The sequence below is a fragment of the Podarcis liolepis genome (genome assembly GCF_965112155.1).
Source record: "Podarcis liolepis genome assembly, chromosome: 10".
NCBI lineage: Eukaryota > Metazoa > Chordata > Lepidosauria > Squamata > Lacertidae > Podarcis > Podarcis liolepis.
The window spans coordinates 21,605,895-21,626,068 of record NC_139562.1 but is presented as its reverse complement, the minus strand read 5'-3'; the positions used below and the strand labels follow the sequence as shown (position 1 = coordinate 21,626,068).

Here is a 20,174-nt window from a genome sequence, read left to right as displayed (position 1 = left end):
CATTCACTTTATCACATTTGTCTTCCCAAATCACTCGGCTCAGTGGGAAATTAACATCACATCTTAATGATGTACCCGAAGAGACTTAGCAAACAGCTTCTGCATCCCTGCCTTGAACGTATATGTATGAGCTGATTTTGATTCATTGGCTGGCGCATTGATTGTAAGCTTACTTGGGTTTTCTTGATTTGTGTTGAAATGAACTGTTATAAAAGAGATCTTACATTTGTGCTTCATGCCATTTATTACCTTGTTGTTGAGTCTGGGTCAATATTAAATATGCTTGTGGACCTGATCTGCACCTCTCAGTTTAGTCGGTGGATTGGGATTTAGCTGTTCCCTGGATGTTACACTCCTTTGAATGCTGTGATGCAGTCCTTGACTATTCAGAAATATTGGAAATGATGGGGAAATGTGTATTTTGAAATAAAATAGTTTTAGAAATTGGTATGAAAATCTGTACAGCGCTATTCTTTAAACAACAGAACAAAACACAAATTAATGAGGAAGCAGGGCAGGATGGCCTTAGCATACATATTCAAAATTATCAAGAACATCAACAGACTGGTTAATGAATCCTTAGTTCAAGAGTGTGTACAGATTTCAAGCTTGTGGGATCTACTCTGGTTTTTAAAGGTAAAAAAAACAGTTAAATCCAGTTGCAGACATCTCTGGGGTTGGGGCGCTCATCTCGCTTTACAGGCCGAGGGAGCCAGTGTGTGTCCACAGACAGTTTTTCCGGGTCATGTGGCCAGCATGACTAAGCCACTTCTGGCAAAACCAGAGCAGCACACAGAAATGTCGTTTACCTTCCCACCAGAGTGGTACCTATTTATCTACTTGCACTTTTTTGGCATGCTTTTGAACTGCTGGGTTGGCAGGAGCAGGGACCGAGCAACGGGAGCTCACCCCGTCACAGGGATTTGAACCACTGACCTTCTGATCAATAAGCCCAAGAGGTTCAGTGGTTTAGACCACAGTGCCACCCGTGTCCCACTTTGGTTTTTACTGGAGCCTAACGATCCACCAACCAGATAATGGTATCAGAGACATAGAAATAAAGAATTCTGAACCCAGGAATATTTCTTGAGCATCAGAACTGAACTGAATTTGCATCTGTTCCATGCACAAATCCATTCCTTGTTATCCATTCTCCTTCCACATTTTCATTTTGTTGTTGCTGTTGTTAAACAGTCAAAAGTCAGAAATCAGCTAGAGGACTATCAACATATCCAGATTTACATTTTGCCTACCCCTCTCTTCGGAGATATCTAACTTTACTACGTAATTTAGATTTTGTCTTGTTATTTCTGTTGCTATGCTTTAATATGATTTGCAAATGGATTGTCCAGTCTGATGATGTCTACTCAGAAGTAAGTCTCACCAAATTTAATGAACACACTTCCAGTTAAGTGCATGCAGGGAATGATCACCTTAGTGTAGTCTTGACTTGACCAAAGGTGTTCATATGGGATGTGTTGATGGGACAATGAAAATAATGATTCTTCCTTGATTTAAGTTTTGCTGGCCTGAACTGCCTTGTTAATGAACTGCCTTGGAACACTGTTACATTTTATTAAGCATTATTTTCTTCTCATACATCATTCTGATGTTGTGAGCCAGTTTGGACATTCTTTAGATTGAAAAAGTGCAATTCTAACAAACCAATCAGTGTGGGCAACTGACATTACCCTTTCTCTACCTAAAGAGTGAAAGCACTGTGGTCTAAACCTGTAATGCAGATTGCAATGCAAGGCATTTCTGCTCAGAAGTTCGATGCCTATGCACCTCTGCACGGAAGTAAATCTCACTCAGAGCTTTCTCTGTGGTGGCTCCCAGCTTGTGGAAAGACCTCCCCTCTGAGGTGTGTCTTCCGCCACCACTGTATGATTCTCATTGCTTTGTCTTTGGTTGAATGAGTTGTCTTCCCTCCTCCTGCAATGCTGTTCTTTATTGCCTTTGGGTATGGGTGTGTTAATTTGGTCACACAGCCCCCCAAGGTTTTATTTCACGATTTGAATGTAAATTGTGTTTTGTTTAATTGTTACATTTTTGTATCTCACCTCGGGACCATTCAATTAAGTATAAAATATAACTAAATACTCCCAGGTAAGCATGCAGGATTGTGGCCTCAAATTTCCTGGGGGAAAGACTGCTTCTGGAGAAGCGCTAAGCTATTTTGAAAACTAATCAAACACTAACCCCAGAGGGGTGGATGGGTGTTGCCCTGATTCCACCAGCTTATTTAGCGACATCTCAATGAAACTTTGCATATTCATTTGAGAGGGGAAGAAGACGTGAAAGGAGGCAGGGAAAGAAAAGATGCAGAGAGAAGGTTTTGCGCATTTCACATCGGGGAAAAGAATAGGATTTTTTATAGGTGGCAACTGCAATAACCTAACGGACTGAAACATATATATTTTGGATCTGGGCTGCGTTTCTCAGCTTTCATTTCCCTGCTCTAAAAAGAAAAGAAGGGGGGCAGCTTGAGAATGCAGAATAGCAGTTCTTACTACTGTTAACGTGGAGAGGCTTTTCTTGCCCACGCGCAGCTGATGGCGTCAGTACTGACTTGCAGAAACTCCCCTGCAATTTATTGCTGCCATCCACCATCAGCAATTGTAATGAATGCCAAATGTGGATTAGTTTGCAAAGTGATTTACTGTCCTCGGGCTGCTCTTCTGCAAAACAGGTGGGGCCTGAAGGAAAGGTAGCTAACAGTGCCATCTGGTCCATGCTTACACAGAATTAGATCCCACGGGGTCTGGTAGAGTTAGAGAGGATGCTTTGTTTAATATAATGACCACCCATCAGGGATGCTATAGCAGCAGATTTCCTGTATCAGTAGGTGCTTGGATTAGGTGACCTCTGAGGTCTTGTCCAGCTGTCTGGTTCTATTCATTTATGCCTAATATATGTGTTGTGTGTGTGAAGGATCAGGCCAAAAGCACATCTAGTCCAGCACCCTGCTCTCACATTTGACAAGGAGATACCTATGGGAAAGCGCACAACAGCACTTTCACACCCAGCCACCCTGGAAAATGCAGGACATCCCATTTTCTCTCGTGAGAGAAAATGGCTGCCATGATCGTGTGCGATTTCAGGCTGCATTTTTCCCCCGAGCTTGGCATGCAAAAAAAGAAGAAGAAGAAAATGCCTGAAAAAGTGAGTTTGGGGGAGGGCATTATTTTGTGTGGGTCATGTGACTTGTGTGGGGGGTGCAGACCCAGAAAACGGTGTCCCAGATTTGGACCGTGTCATGTTGGAAGGTATTTCCCCTCCCCTCTTGCGGTTTCTATTCTGAAGTATACTGTCTCCATCAGTGGGAGCAGAGCACAGCATGCCCTCCAACATTTTCCCAATGAAAATAGGGACGTCCCATTCTGTAATGATAATTTTATTATTTATACCCCACACATCTGTCTGGGTTGCCCCAGCCACTGTGGGCAGCTTCCAACGTATATAAAAACACAATAAAACATTAAACATTTTCTAAAATCCCTATACAGAATTGCCTTCCGATGGCTCGGGGGTTGGATAACTCCATATCATTGCTTGCTTGCTTGAATATATATACCGCCCTATCCCCAGGGGTCTCAGGGCAGCTCATAGAATAAAATCAAAATATAAAACCACAAAATACATAATCAAAATAAAAACAACAACCACCTAACAACAACAACCAGGTTGGGGAAAGCTACCGGTAGTTTAATAGCAGTGTATTTTCAGATGTAGTCACATACTAAAAAGGTCAGTGTCACAAAACATGGAACTCTTACCAGACTGCAAAAAAATCTTGTGGGTCACACTAAGATTTGGTATTCAAAAAAACCTGGGGACACATTAGCATCATCAGTGGATACTAACTAGCAGCTGCTCTCCAGAATTTCAGGTGGGAATATTTCCCAGACTTAACTGTAAATGCCAAGGATATTACTTGTGGCCTTTTGCATGCAACGCATATGCTTCACCATACCCTCCAACATTTCTCCAATGAAAATAGGGACATCCTAAGGAAAAGTGGGATATTCCAGGATCGAAACTGAAACAGCTTCTCTAAATCAGGGATGTCCCTGGAAAATAGGAACACTTGGAGGGTCTGGTGCAGTCACCAGGGCAGATAGTCACTGATGGCCTTATTTCTCATGAATAAGTGGTACCTCCCTTTCTGACCTTGATGCCTGACCCAGTTGTGGCAGCATGACATACTGGCATCTCTATATAGGGCTTGAGAATGATCCTGCCTGGAAGCCTGGTGAACTGCTGCCAGTTTGAGTTGGATGGACGAATGGTCTGATTCAGTTCAAGGCCGTTTCTGAGATTTCTTGACTTGCTCCCCATTTATCATCCGATAAGGGGAATCTGGGTGGTTGGAGCTACACTGGTACCTGGAAAGATATCAAAGGGAAGAGGCTCCCTGCTGGACAGAATGTAAGAAACAGAAGGCCAGAAGAGACATCTGTCAGCAATCAAAAAACTGGTAGTGAGAATGAGCAGAGGAAAAAGAAGCAGATTGCCAGGAGCTGCAGAAGAGAGAAGAAATGAAGTTCACATATTGATCTGAAGTAACTAGCAAGCCTTTGGCTGTAGGCCCCTAGTCAGGAGATTAATACCTCTGAGTTATTAGCTGTAGTATTGATAACTCTTGGATTGGCTAGGCAGTTGTAAATTTCTTCAGCACAAGAATAGCCCAGCTTGATTACTAGACATGAATCTTTCCAGGCAGCTCCATTTCGCTCTGTCCAGGAATTAATTAATTGTGGCAAGCTTCAGTGTGATGTCCTTTGGGAACAATGGGTTGCATTCAAAGCTAGCCCTACTCAGAGTAGACTCGTTGAAATTAATGGCCCTGGAGAACTTCATTCCATTAAGTTAACTAGGTCTATGCTGATTAAAATTAAATTGGGTACTTTCCTCTCCCCCTTAGTTTTGTATAGTACTGTTTTATTTCTGTGATGGACATTGCTCTCTCTACCATGTGTTAAATTCAGTTGCCTTGTTTGTATTGTTTAGTATAATGTTCCATATAACCTTGTATGGATTTATTGTCTGCATTTATTGGAATTACGATTATTTTAATTGTTCTCAGTGTGGTTCCCCCCCAAATTGTTACATTTATCACTGTTCAATCAGTATATTATGAGTAGTGATGGGAGAAGAGATTCAATTCAGTTTGCATCTAAGCCCCATTCTGTGCCCAATAAGCACAGGACGCCTTTGCCTGGTGGTGCTGTAGCCCATAGATTGCAGCAAAATACTGGGCAAGGTTTTGCCCAGTATCTTCTCTGTGTGATGGGCTCATGGGAAAAAGCTGTCCCATGAGCCCTTGCTGAAGAGGGGAGGGGAAAGCCTATACAAGACCGCATCCCCTGGAGCTCACAGCCATTTTGCTTTGAGAGCTGCCCACCCATCCACCCTTAAGTTAGAGCCTTCACTGAGCAATTTTGGGTCATTGGTTGACAGAGCCAGAAAGGATTTTTTTTCTCTCTCTCTCAAAAATGATTGACCCTCGGTTGGGGTTTTTTTCCTGCCTTTCCCTCAGTGAAATTATGGCTTTCCTCTGTTAGGTGGAAGAACATTGTTTGTATGAGGGCGGAAATGGCATTGGTCAGGATCAACACAGAATAGAGGGCCCCCATAAGGGGCCTGAGGGGAGGATTGACTATGGCAAACTTAAGTGTGGGTTCGGTATCTGCCTGGTTGGAATCTGGCTTGCACCACAGCAAGGTTCAACACTGCTGACCCGTCAAACAAGTTTGGAGCAATCCAAACCCAGCGGATCCATTCCATCAACATGAGGCTTGTGGAATAATGGGCTGATCCTGGGACCCAATGCCATGCCAACCCTAGCCCTGCCTGTCACTGTCAATAAAGATTTGGCCTGATTTTTTCCATCACCATTGTACAGTCTGGCTATTTTGCTGCTCTCATGAGTCACATAATGTGTCTGCCTGGGCAAAAGAGAACCTACTTTAATTTGCACTTTCTGAAACCAGATGTGAAATACAGCCATCCTTCAAAATTCACACTTGCATAATGCAGATCTCTAGCCAAATAATGCATACACACAAACTCAAAAATCTATTGGGGGGGTGAGTTTGCATAAAACACATAGATTAATGGAAACAGCATACCAAATGCATTCTATTGGGGAGAATAGTTTTGCAAAAATGTGTCTATTGGAGGAAATTGCATTAAAAATATATACAGTAGGAGAATTTGATACCAAAATGCTGATGAAATTTCACGAGAACTTGTTCTTAAAACCCCACACACAAACTGATATGAAAATCTGGAGCACCAAGAAATGACATATTTGACCCTCCCTACTTGTGAGCCACTTTCAGCTCAATTTTGTGGGAAAGTGGCAAACAAATAGACTGATGATGATGATGAATTCTCTCTGTGCAGGAGGCAAAACTAAGCCCGGGAGAAGAGAAGCGAGGTGGAAGGAATGCTTGACAATGAATACAATTGGAACCGAGTCTTGTTTTCTAAATATAGGGACAGACAAATCTGTAATGGAGAGGAAAACAAAATAAACATTGACAGAGCTGGCTCTAGGCTTGCCTTAGGCTCAGGGTTTTGCTCAGGGGTGTTTAGACCTCTGAGGATTTGAACAGTTGAGAAGTAAAAAAAAAAAGGAAAAAAGCTTTGGGTCCTCCTGATGCTCAAGATCTTAACTGGGAAGGTAGAACCCACTGTAAATAGAGGTCTTATTTTCCTAGGAAAGGCACTGAAGACCTGAGTGTTGAAATAGTAGTGCCTACATTCTACTCTTTTAAATAGCGATCAGTGTCAATATGTCCCTGGTGATCAGGTTGCAAAAAGCTCAACACCAAAAATGGAAAGGGGAAGCGGAAGAAAGAGGAAAGTGTATATGCAAAAAGCCACGGCTTCTGGCGAACAAAAAAAGGGAACGATGGGAACTGTCAACATTTACATGGTAAATATTAGTCAATTGTAGCAAACAGGAGAACAAAGATAACCTCTAGCCTTTATAGTGACTGCTCAAAGAAGTGCAGAGAGAGAGAGAGACATGATCCGAGAGGCATGAAATCACAGAGATGGAAACAAGCAGTGAACAGGAGGATGCCAGATGTACAGAGGAAACTGGCCTTCTTTGGTGGAGAGGGTGGATGGATGAGCCCAACAGCCATATTCCGCTCCCACAAAAAAAGTTTTGATAGAGAGGGAAATAAATGAGTCTGCTCCATTAAAACTCCAAAGACAATGCTGGCATTCAGAATAGCATCCTCATGTATGTTGAGGGGCCTAGACTCTGTATATAGCCCAAAGCAGCTTGACAAGACTTCCACCTTCTTATGATTTGTGGCTTCTGAAATGTTATGGAAGTGGCAACTGCAGAGCATGGGCATCCCAGGGAACTCTAGTCCTGGGCCATTTCCAGAATGGACCCAGGACCTAACAGGGGCTTCTTGGATACCAGTAAAGCGAGATGAGCGCAGTAACCCCAGAGTTGTCCATGACCTTGACCTTTATATTGAAGATCAGAAAGAACTGAGAAACCAGATTGACAGATTTGTCCATGCCTAGCCATAAAATGCCACCTAAGTACTTCCTGCAACTCAAGGTAGGAGATTGCAGAAATGGTTATCGCTGTGGAAACACTGGGGGATGATCAAGTCTCTTGGCATATCCTGATATCCTCCTTTTGTGCTCCCAATGTGGGGTGCCAATTCCTCAGCCCCCTCCTATGCATGGGCAGTGGGGCAAGAGGAGCTTCGCAGGTGGTATGTCTCATTTAGATCCCTCTTTTCCAATCATGCCCGTTGTTCTCTTCGCTACAGCCAAGGTGGTACAGTGAGAGGATAGCTGGAGATGTTTTAAAATTACAGGAAAAGGGCAACAATCAAGAGGCTCATGGCTGCTCTTCGTATCACCGAGTGGGTTTTTGGCAGGCATATTGAGCTGGCCTGAACCCAAAAGGAAAAACAGAGTAAAGAAGATTGCTTGTGTAGGAGTGTAAGCCATGGTGTGTGTGTGTGTGTGTGTGTGTGTGTGTGTGTGTGTGTGATGCATCCTCCCAGAGACCCTATAATGATTTCCCTTCAGCTGATCCCAGAAAAATAGACTGCAAGAATAAGCTGCCGCTTTGAGAAGCAAGGCATTATTTTCAGAACTTTATCTCCCCTCTACTAGGGGTGTGCCAGATTCCTCCTCCTTCCCGCATTTAGTAATTCCATTCATTTTCATCATTGTAAGGTTTGTTAGTCATTTCTTCGCTTTGCATCACATTCGTTTTCAAAACAGATTTGGAATTCAGTCGTTCCTTTTTCATTCCTCCAATTCATTCATTATTTCCCATGGCTTTCAAGGTGAGACTCAGACCATCTTCTGCAGCCTATAAGTGTTACCATCCAACTGGCATGACATTTCCAGGCATTCTAGTATTCCTTCATAAGGTCAGGGCAGCCAAATTTTTGACAGTTTGGCAGAGGAGGCCCCATTTTAGAGGCAGTTGAAATGGTACAATATACATCCTAAAAGCTCACCATTGCTATATATTTTTTAAGTGTGAGACTTAGCTGATCTTTTTTCTGCTTGTGCACTCCAGCTGACACTCATTAAGTAACATTAGCTGCATTGCAACCTGTGGTACAACCCTGGCAGAGACAATCACAACCTGTAGGAGATTATACTATTTGTTCCTACTCACTGAACACATCAGCTGTTGGACCGTGAAAAATGACATCCATATTTAAGAGAGTCTCCGGCTGATCATCACAAAATATGAATGCAAATAAATCAATAAGTGGAGTTCTTTCTTCTCTGGTTATTTTTTCTTCCTCCCTCTTTAAATTAGTGTATGCCTTAGAAAATGATTCCCCTTCCTACCTAGAATCAACTGACATTTGGCTTCTCCTCTCCCATAAATGCCTCCATCAGCAGTCATGTCACCTGATCATTCTCTAGCCATTATGAAGAAGGATGAAAATGCTGGTCACTGATTTGCTTAGCTGTGATTCCTGCATTGCAAGCGGGTTGGACTAGATGACCCCCAGGGTCCCTTTCAACTCTACAATTCTATGGTTGTACGCTCCTTTGTTTCTGTGCTTTTCTTCCTCCTCTCACACATGCTTTTCTTCATTTTATATCATGTTCTTTAGACTATAAGTCATCATTATAGAATGTCAAGCAGATTGAGGCCTTTGACAGGGAAGCAAATGTATTGTATCAATTTAGATTTTTTTATATCTAAAGAGAGAGCTCACTTTTCTATTAAAATAAGACTCAATGTGGCTTACACCACAAAACAAAAATCCAATACACAACAGCTATATAAAATACTGATTGCAATATAAAACACTGTATTACATATCCAATAGAAAACATGTGAAGTGCAATAAGATATTCCAGTTGCTGTTTCTCTTGCTATCCTCTGCAGAACCAAGGCTCCAGGACTCTGACCCAGATCCTGCACAAGACCCCCCCCCCTAAAATGCTCTATTCCCTCCAGTATCTACCCAAAGGCACTAGCCCTCGGCAGCCATGGAGACTAGCTACCTGTATCTGTAGTGATATCATGCATGCATAGATTCCACTATCTGCCTGTTTTCTTATTTTATGCAGATATCATTGCTTATGGGTCTTGAGGTATGAGATGGGACACCTAAACATTAGGAAGAACTTCCTGGCAGTAAGAGCTGTTCGACAGTGGAATTTGCTGCCAAGGAGTGTGGTGGAGTCTCCTTCTTTGGAGGTCTTTAAGCAGAGGCTTGACAACCATATGTCAGGAGTGCTCTGATGGTGTTTCCTGCTTGGCAGGGGGTTGGACTCGATGGCCCTTGTGGTCTCTTCCAACTCTATGATTCTATGATTCTATGATTCTATGATTCTATATGGGGGGGTTGGACCACTTTTGCCCACTTGATAAACCTTGTTTATGTTGTCTTTGCCTCTCTCTCTCCCTCTTCTGTCTCACACCTGAAATTGAAACCAGAGGATCTTTGCAAGTGATAAAATACATGCATACACACACACACACACACACACACACACACACCCTGTTATAAAAGAATTAGGGACTGCTGGGAGGATAGCAACAGAACAGCAAGACAGATTGGAGAACAAACGGTTGTACTCATTATTTCTAGACGACGACCTGAAGAAAATCAACTGTTTATGAAGACTGCCTCATTCGTTAAATGGGAATGTAATCATGGGTGCTCCCTGACTTTACAGAGAAAGTGGGAAAAGAAATAAACAAAGCTTACTCATTACTATAAGGGAGAAGTGGGGAGGAGAAATATGCTTCTGATATCTTTATGGCTTTCAGTAAGAACTAAATCGGTCCAAACTGGGATGACTTGGATCTTAGATCTAAATGCTGGATCCTTCACAAATCAGATTCGAGAAACCATGCAATCCTTCTCCCCCCTCCCCCCAAAACAAAATCTACTCAGGTGTTCAAAAACATGTGTAGAGGTTCAAATCGTGCAATGCACCTGAAAATAGTCAAAGGGAAGATTGTGGTCACATTCAGCTAAACAATGTCAGACTGTCCCTGCAGACCTTCATGCTCAATGTACAAATATGTAGGAGAGAAAGAGAGGCAGTACATCTGGGGACATTAAGGACAAGGGTCTGCATACAAGCTCTGGTGCCTCTACACAGTAGCCCTCACATGTTATCCTGCATGATTGAACAGCCCTCTGCCTGCAATACATTCTGCCACTACTGGCGCTCTCTCCATGCTCCCACCATGCAGTGCACAAGATATGACTATGGTTCAAAGAGACAAGGCAGTGAGTGATATGCTAAGAACCAGAGGGAAAGCAGGGAGTTGGCCAAGTGTAGTAGCAGACCTCTGGTCCTCAGTGGGGGCTGAAGTGGGAATGTGGGAATGAAACCCCTACCAATACCTCCCGGAAGTCCAGAGCTACCCTGGGGTCAGAATCGCAAACTTCATGTCTATCCTGTGATGAGTGCAGTACCCAATGGCGGCTTGTACATGTAAATGAGCCATCATAAATCTAACCTAGGCATAGAATGGTCATAGCTCCTCCAGCACAATGGGCTTTCCGTGGAAACATTTCACTTATTTGGATACGAGATATTAAGTGGTGAAAGCAATAATGCACTGAGCTCTTTCCACCCATGATCATCCAGAATTGCCACCTCCACCTTCCACTTGATCCCAGGTACATTTCTGGTGAGGCTTCACTTGAGAACAGAACCCAGGTGGATCAGGCCAATGGTCAATGATCTAGTCCAGCATCCTGTCTTCGCAGTGGCCAACCAGATGCCTACAGGAAGTCCACAAGCAGGACCTGAGTCCTACCACATTCTCCCCATTAGTGATACCCAGCCACTGGTTTAAAGAGGCATGTTGCCTCCAACAGTGGAGGAAGAACATAGCTTATAGCCACTGGGCTGGCCCGAGAAATGTTGCTGTCGGATGCAAAGGACAAGATGGTACCACAATGGAACTGGCAGTTGAAGCTAACACTGCCACCCCTCACTGACCCTGAGGCAGGATGGGGGAGGGGGCATTATAGGCCATGTAGCAACAGATGGAAATGGATGGGAGGTTCAAGAGGAATCACCATAGACTGCTGCTGCCCCAGGCAGTCACCTCACTCTCCCTAATGGTAGGGCCAGTCAAACTCACAAAGGCTCAACCCCTTTCAGAGAAAGCAGAGAGCTGCTCGTGTATCCTTAGGTAAGTCATCAAGGCTGTACACATTTAGGTGTGTGAACCGGAATATTCACAGCTCAGAAGTACCATGAGTGAATTTTGTATTTCTGTGATTCACATATTAGCTCATTAGTGGAAAAGGCACTAGAGCCCTGAAGAAAATTCTTGTTTCTGCTCTTTTTGCTCATAATGTAACATCTGAATTGGCCCCAAGCCAATAGCCTGGAGAGCAAATCTAAATCCCAGTATAATTATGAGAACATAAGAAATTGCCTTTTCTGAACCTAATGTAGGTCCATTTAGCCAATATTCTGTTTCAAACAATGGACAGCCAGAAGCCTCTGGCACACTCACTCTGGGACTTCCTTCAGATTATGGCTGCTTCTGAACTTCTTCTCATCTGAATTCAGAGTTATGAATTGCTTCCGGAGCACAAGGATGCTTTTGGCATCCTCTATTCTTTCTTTCTTTTTAAATTTCTGAATTTTGTATGTACACAGGAACTGCAGGCAGTTTACAGCAAAGTTGGGGAACCTGTGGCCCTGGATATGTTTTTGGACTCCAGTTCCCATCATCTCCATCTAGCATAGCCAATGGCCAAGGATAATGGGAATTTCAGTCCAGCTACATCTGGAAGGCCACAAGTCCCCCTTCTCAGGTTCCCAGTTCTTTTCTATCTCCCTCTTCCGCATTACTGGCACACAAATGGGCATGGATAAAACATGCGCCGCCACCACACCAGTGTTGATGTGATATAGTTGAACCAAGCTTCTCTTGGTGTTTGATGCTTTACCACCAGGTAGAAGCACATGTGTGCAACGGTACAATAACCTTGATGCAATCACTCCCATCTTGCAAAGAGGGGGAAGGAAGAGAAAGAGAACACCAATTCCAGAATGCAGGTTAGACACTTTCCTAGTGGAATGGTGGTGCAGGAACTTCATATTGCTAGCTTCCCCTTTATGGAACTCCCAGCTGAGATCAGATTGTCCCCACAACCACCTTAAAACATTCTCATTTCATCAGGCACCCAGTTGTTAGTGGCATACTGCTACAAAGGAAACATGTTGCTTGACGCTGCATTTTTGAAGTTGGGTTATTTTTTTTTAGATTGAATTTTAAAGACAGTCATTACCTGCCCTGGGAGGAGAGGCAGGGTATAAGCACTTCTAATGAACAGCTAATCTAAAATTGCTTTTGTACTTGCTACTTTGGAATTTGATCTGTTCAGGATCACTCATGCTCTGGCTGAAGAGTACAGTGCTGTACCCATGAGGTCACCCACCTTTTTGGATCCATGAGCACATTTGCAAAGTGGATAAATGGACACAGACCCCACGCAAACCTTGCAGCCATATGCATGCCACAACCTATCCCATGGGCCAAAACAGAATATTTATTGCAAGGATTGCAGAAGTGGGCAGCAGGGACCCTGCAGGCACCAGGTAAGGCCACAGTGGATACACATGTGCCCATGGGCACCATGTTGGTGACCACTGCCTTATACTGTCTACATAGCTTAGAACACAATGCTAATGCAGCACAATAGGCAGACCTGGAGGAAACAGTCACGATCTTCTAACTCACCCCATCTACGTTTGTATAACAGAGAGACAGGGAGAGAAGCTGAATGGGGGGGGGGGATGCACAAGACTCTATCAACCCTGAGCAGAGGAAGAGTGATGAGATTTTTTTATAAGAAACCTAAAAGGATGGTGGGGGGAAGGATGTATTGCTTTTATTTTCAGGACAAGACCTGCACCAGCCAGCAGCTAGAAAATAAAAACAACTTGTGACAGGCAATAACCTGTTTCAGCAGCAAAGCAGCCATTGTAATGAAGCCACAATCACTCTTCAGATCTCTCGTGGTCTCACGTCTTTCTTCTCTTCTCTGAGAAACTGACACTTCCAATCTATTGTAGATCTCTTGTTCCTGAGCAGGGAGTTATGCTCCTGAAGCTTTTGTGTGTGTTTGTTTTCTAGACAAGGAGTCAAATCAGGGTGGCCATTTATGCATTGTTGGGGGGAAAGAGGACAAAAACTGACATTGATTTGCAGGAAAGGTGCACACAACAATTTAGACACAGAGTGACAAATTTAGGAATCATTACTACAGGCAGGATCCAGCAAAGTGCTTCCCCAATGCAAGAATTTCTGTTTGTTCGCCATAACGTCCCCTCCTTTCCCCCCCCATTTGTGCCCCCTTGCTTTTCCCAAATCTGCTTCAGGGTGATGGGACACTCAGAGCAGCTTTAGGAGGCATGTGGAGAGAGAGGAGACAGTGGGGAAGGTTCATTGCGCAGCCAAAAGTCCTTGCTCCTGTAGAATCACTATAATTTTCAAAAGAAATGTAATACGTCTCCCCATAGTGGCCAAGGCTGTGAGTCATGGCAACTTCAAGTCTCCCTTTGGCTCTCCCTTCTAGGGGAACCTCATCATTAGATAGGGTTGCCATTTCCCGGACATAGCCAGGATGCGGCCGCTGTAAACAGCATCCAGGCAGGAATCGCTGAAATGTCCGGGAAAATCTGGGCGTACAGCAACCAATGTCAGAAGTGTATATTTTGGCAAACATCCTTTAAAATAGCTCAAGAACTTTGCTTTTCTAAACATGGCAACCCTACATGAGAGTTGACTTGGATGGGACAGCCCTTCAAATAGAGGACTCCTTCAAACAGAAGACTGTCCTGCGTAAAGTAAGACACACAGCCAACCTAAGTCAAGCTTTGACTCACACATGGGCAACACTGAAAAAAGGAGGACACCTTGGAATAAACACCAGCCAGGCTTTGGTGCAGCAGCCATCAAAAGCAACAAGTTACTTGTGCCAGTTGCAAAAATGGCCTCTTTTCAGCCCCCCACAAAGACTTCAAGCATATTTTGTCCACAGAGATAGGTCAGACACATAGCAGTAAGCTGAATTAGCCGCTGATGTTGCAATCCATATCCAAACTTACATAGGAGTAAGTCTCACTGAATGGAACGGGACTTCTGAGCAGGCATGCGCAAGTTTACATTATGAGTCTTGAAAATGTGCCCCCTGGGTCTTGCGCTTGTTTGTATGATTCAGCCTTTGAACCTTCAAAATGGGGCAATATTGATGTACACTGCAATATTGTATTATTCTGAAACCTCTTAGAAGAAGCAACAGTGGACTATGTGATTTTGCGCTCGCCCATGAAAATGATCCACTAAGACACCCTCCTCCCATCATAGCTTGGACAAGAGATTCTTAAAAGAAAAAAGAAAAAAAAAAGCCATGAGTATTTTCATTAATCAGACAGAGATATGCCAAGATTCTCAACACACCATTGTTCAGTTTTCAGGTAGACATTTTGAAAACAATCTTTCTGTGCAGCACTTTTCTTCTTTCTTTTTAATTCCCAGAAATGGTACAGCAAATGAAAACTGCAACTTGGGGACATCACACACCCTCTTTTTGTTCTCAGAACAATCAGTTGACAAGCCAAGAAGTCTGGATGTTCAGGAAGGTAAATCGATTTTATCTGATTTCTGTACCAAACACCTGGGCCACAGAGAAAGCTTTGTGTATTTCAACACTTCAAACAACTAAGTTAGGCTGGTAAAAAGCTATAACCATTGCTTATTTTATTCTAGCAGAGTAGATGTGTTATTCTGCAGCCCTCAGACAATAGAGTCTTACAGCACTTTTAAAAAATACATGAAGTGTCACAGGCAAGCATCTACCTTATCAGATCTCAGAAAGCTCATATATCTTAGAACGAATATTGATTTTGAAAATTTGAGTTGAATAATAATGCTGTTCTATATTCTACATTTTATATCTGTAGCAGACATTGAGATATATATATACATTCCATCAAATTTATAAATCTTCAAACTAACTACATAGTTCGTTACAAAACATTTTTAAAAGACCTCTGAAACAAAACTGATAACGCTTTAAGTATTTCAGCTTATGTAAATGTAAGCAAGGGATAAAATTAATGATAATGATATAACCAAATACCTTGCACAGGATTAAGCCTATCAAGCATATGAGCTTATTGAAGCCGGGTTTATTATATTCCTCCCCCTTAGGATTAAAAGAAAAGCCTTTTGTTTGACAGAAGAGTGAAAGTGCACACACATTTATTCATGCACCAAAAAGAATGGAAAGCAGAAATTAACACAGCTGTCTTAATGTAAGCCAGGTATGTGGACCAGTGGTGGTGCTTCAGATGTTGCTTGACTGCAGCTCGTGTCAGACCCAGTTAGCATGGTCAGTGGTCAGAGATGAAGAGACATTTGGAAGTCCACAGGTTTCCTCATCCCTGATATAAGTAATAAACGTGTTCCATAGTCTCACATAGCTTGCTTAAAATACGGGCCTCATCTTTACTATGCCTTAAAAGCAGTATCGTGCCACTTCTATCTATCATCTATCTATCTATCATCTATCTATCTATTAGTTTTTATATATATTTTCCAAACAAAACATAACATCTCTTCTCATCTTATACAACATTTTGACTATAAGCCTAGGACTTCCATCAACCACGTCTAATGATTTTCAACCTTCATCACTTAGCCTTGCATTTCATTATTTCCACTATTACTTTCAACAGTCCATAACTTAAAATCCATTCTCATAAATTTCCTCTGCAATATTTCATATAGTTCTTCTTACAAAACTTCTTGTAATCCTACAAGCGTAGTCAATTGATTGCAATTGTTTTTCAAGTATTGTGCCACTTTAAATGGCCATGGCTCCCCACAAAAAAATCCTGGGAACTGTTGTTTATTGAAAGTACAGTGGTACCTCTAGTTATGAACTTAATTCGTTCCAGAGGTCCGTTCTTAACCTGAAACAGTTTGTAACTAGAGGTGTGCTTTCACTAATGGGGCCTCTTGCTGCCGCTGCACTGCCGGCATATGATTTCCGTTCTCATCCTGGGGCAAAGTTCTCAACTTGAGGTAACTCTTCCAGGTTAGCGGAGTTTGTAACCTGAGGCATTTGTAACTCAAGGTACCACTGCACTGAGAGCTGTTTGGAGAACCCTATTCCCCTCACAGAGCTACAATTCCCTGGGAAGAGGGCTTGACTGTTTAACCACTTCAGAGCCCACCTCCAGGCCCCCAGATTCTGGTAAATGGAATAGTTGGCCTTGGAAGGAATCCTATAAGTCCCACCACCCTGAGCAACAAACCTAAGGCCCTCCCCATCACCTTAAAAGTGCCTGTGAGTGATCACCACATCCCTATCTAACTGTCTTACACACACACACACACACACACACACACACACGGTGGCCAACCTAAAGCTGTTTAGATGCCCTCAACACAGCACTCACAACCAGGTACAAGCCCCTATTAAGCCACAATGTAGACACCCAGGGAAAAGTCACACTGGTCTACTTGTCAGGCAAAGTGAAATGAAATCCTACTCATTCCAGTGCAACTGGTTCACCTACAATATTACAGTGGTATCTCGGGTTACATATGCTTCAGGTTACAGACTCCGCTAACCCAGAAATAGTACCTCAGGTTAAGAACTTTGCTTCAGGATGAGAACAGAAATCATGCTCTGGAGGCGCAGCGGCAGCTGGAAGCCCCATTAGCTAAAGTGGTGCCTCAGGTTAAGAACAGTTTCAGGTTAAGAACGGACCTCCAGAACAAATTAAGTACTTAACCCGAGGTACTACTGTAATCCCTTGTCAGCAGCCTGACATCACAATAACATTAGGCAACTTGGTTTTCCCCACACTTTGCATATAATTAAGTACCAAACAAACTAATACATGCAATCATGGGCTGAGTTTGAAGTTTTTCCTGTTGAATTTTTCATGTTCAATAAGAGGTCCAAGTAGTATGAAAATTATGTGCAAACTGATTATGTGAACACCCTCTGTCCTGGACATGACACACTGCAAAGGAGGGGTGGTGTCACAATTTTGTAAGCTCCCAAGTCTCCAGGGAAAGTAATTTAGCCCCTGAGATAGCCCCCAAAGACTATCAGAGCCACTCCCCAAACCTCCAAATCAAAAGTTCAGGCAGCCTCCCTTTATATAAATTGTGTGAGTCAGCCCACCCATGTGAAGTGGTAACAGCAACACCCACCCACCCACTGTCACATGTGCATGGAGGGCTTACAAAAGCATTCTTCACTGCTAGACTGAAAAGTGATAGAAAGCAAGAGATGATTGTACATAATGCAGAGTAGCTGAATCCTGTTGGAGCCTAAGAAAATAGGTGGGGTATGTTAAGAACATAATTGGAGCTTGTTGGATCAGGCCAAAGGCCCACCCAGGCTAGCATTCCTGATCTCACAGTGGCTTGCCTTGCCAGACACATTGAAATACTTAATTGTCACTTTTACAACTTGTATACAGTGAGATTACACGAGCACCCCCCACTCAGCTCTCTTAGTCTTAATTCCCCTTGTTTACTGACGCACACCCACCAAACCCAGAAGCCAGTTGCCCTGTTGTTATCTTTTCATTCAGCCCATGGGTAGAAGCTGTTCTTTACCCTGTTGGTGCAACTAATCATGCTTCTATATCTTCTGCCTGAGGGCAGGAGATCAAGAAAGTGCCGGCCAGGGTGTGAATCATCCCTGATAATTTTCCTCACCTTCCTGAGGCAACATTCTTCCACAATGTCATCTAGCTGATTCACGGGACAGCCCATAATGTGCTGTATTCACCACCCTCTGTAGGCACTTCCTATCAGTTGATGTCAAACCAGCATACAACACCATGATGCAGTATGATAGGACACTTTCTATTGTGGACCAGTAGAAGGAGATCATCAAATGTTGATTGATATCGTTCTTTCACAATACTCTGAGGAGATGGAGATACCGGTAGGAAACCCAACCCCATGGTTTGCAGCTACTGGTATCCAGATGCATTACTGTCTCCAGCCATGGATCAGTTTGCTATGGAAGAATGGAAGAGTATGCGGAAGGAAAGGAGCTCCAAGCCATAAATTAGGTCAAGGAGTCAGCAGCATCGAACCCGTAGGTACACATGCAGCCACAAAGGTATTGGCCAGTGCCCACAGCTGTAGTCCCTTCTGCTGCTCCTCTCACTGAAATTAGGCATGCAAGAAGCATTCATTCTTTTGTAGCCAGTAGAAAAGGTTCCGGTGTGTGTTGACTTGGTGTGTGGGTGGGTGTCTGCCAGCCACAGAAGTTTCTCCACTTTGCAAATGTGTCTGTATGCTAAGAAAGGTTGGCAACCTCTGAAGTTAACGTTGCATGATCTGGCTGCAAGGATCCATTATTTGTTCAGATCTGGATATAAAATACATTGCTAAATAAATTTTTGGCTACTTTTAAACTCATCCCCCCCCCCACACCTCCACTCCTCTGCTGCCAGATTTGTGAGGATAACTCACTGACCCTTGCTAATTGGCTAAAATACATTTTTTACTTAATAGGCTTTCCATAACGCAGGGGCTTTTATTGAGTTTTCTGTTGTTAAATATCCCCTCTTCTCTCTCTCTCTTTAGGTGGGAGAAGTATTAGCTTCTGATTTCTGAGTCCATAAAGGAAAGATTAAAGTCCAATGGTGGCTTAGAGGTCAGTCTGGCTGACATACAGATATGGAGATATTGAGAGTTATTAACTGGATAGTAACTTAGGACAGGAAATGGGTGAGCTAATCAGATCTCTGCTGTTGACCTCCTTTGTAACTCTGATCAAACTTTGCACTTCTTCAGCATAAAACTTTTAAGGTACTGTAGCAGCGGGAAGTATGAGATAGACAAATTGCTCAGCTTTCAGACTAGGTATAGACATTTATTTGTGTTTACATTTCAGCATGGCATAACATCCTGTCCTGACTGAAACCTTTATCTGGTCTTCCCAAACCTGATGCCCTCAAGATGCTTTGGACTACAACTCCCATCATCCCTGACCATTGGTTATGCTTGGACTGATGGAATTTGTAGTCCAATAATACTTGGAGGGCACCAGCTTGGGGGAATTTACCTTGATGTGTTAGAAACACTTCATGACGAACAAGTGAGGTATAAAGAATGCGTGGTATCCTAGATGTACACACACATTGAGAATGAGCAGGGAATACCTAGGCTGCTTTGTCACTGAATTTTTCAAAGAAGTCGACACAGAAATGGAAGACAAACATGAATGGTTACAGAAGATACCCACCAATATTTTGAGAGAATAAAGCTTAATGAATGGCCAACTTGGCTGAAGAGCAAGGGAGTGACCATAACCTTAAACATATTTTTTTGGGGGGTGGAGAAATCCCCTGAAACACAGTTATCTTCCTCAATTTACATTTGCAATTTAACCAAGATACTCTACCAGAAGAAAGCTAACGAATTGGTCTGGACTTAGACCCACAAGGCCTATGCTTGGGATGTTACGTAGAGCGCCACCACCGAGCTCTGGCTATAGAAGGGTACTACAGGGTAACCAGCCTGGCAATAAAGAAAGACTCTTGAACATCAATAGGCCAGAGTAGATTAATTGTACGTTAAAGCCGATCCACAGCAAAACTTCTGGGTTAGAGCTGCTGTC

The 20,174-nt window shown here is 43.1% G+C and overlaps 1 protein-coding gene across 3 annotated transcripts in view; it reads right to left on the bottom strand.

Moving 5' to 3' along the window:
* CHRM2 (cholinergic receptor muscarinic 2) overlaps positions 1-20,174 on the bottom strand; it is a 418,009-nt gene that overhangs the window by 341,073 nt on the left and 56,762 nt on the right. The gene's annotated exons all lie outside the window — the stretch shown is intronic.